The sequence below is a fragment of the Bison bison genome, unplaced genomic scaffold, assembly GCF_000754665.1.
Source record: "Bison bison bison isolate TAMUID 2011002044 unplaced genomic scaffold, Bison_UMD1.0 scf7180017864229, whole genome shotgun sequence".
Taxonomy (NCBI): domain Eukaryota; kingdom Metazoa; phylum Chordata; class Mammalia; order Artiodactyla; family Bovidae; genus Bison; species Bison bison.
Window position 1 is genome coordinate 2,354,338 of NW_011494801.1, and position 427 is coordinate 2,354,764.

The following is a 427-nucleotide window of genomic DNA, read 5'->3' on the forward strand; positions in this document are numbered from 1 at the left end:
AGACTGGTTCCAAATAGGAAAAGGAGTACGTCAGGGCTGTATATTGTCACCCTGCTTATTTAACTTATATGCAGAGTACATCATGAGAAACGCTGGGCTGGAGGAAGCACAAGCTGGAATCAAGATTGCCAGGAGAAATACCAATAAGCTTAGATATGCAGATGACACCACCCTTATGACAGAAAGTGAAGAGAAACTAAAAAGCCTCTTGCTGAAAGTGAAAGTGAAGAATGAAAAAGTTGGCTTAAACCTCAACATTCAGGAAACGTTGAGCCATGAAAAAATGCAGCCCTGAAATTAAAAGACACTCCTCGGAAGGAATGTTATGACCAATCTACATAGCATATTGAAAAGCAGAGACATTACTTTGCCAACAAAGGTCTAGTCAAGGCTATGGTTTTTCCTGTGGTCATGTATGGATGTGAGA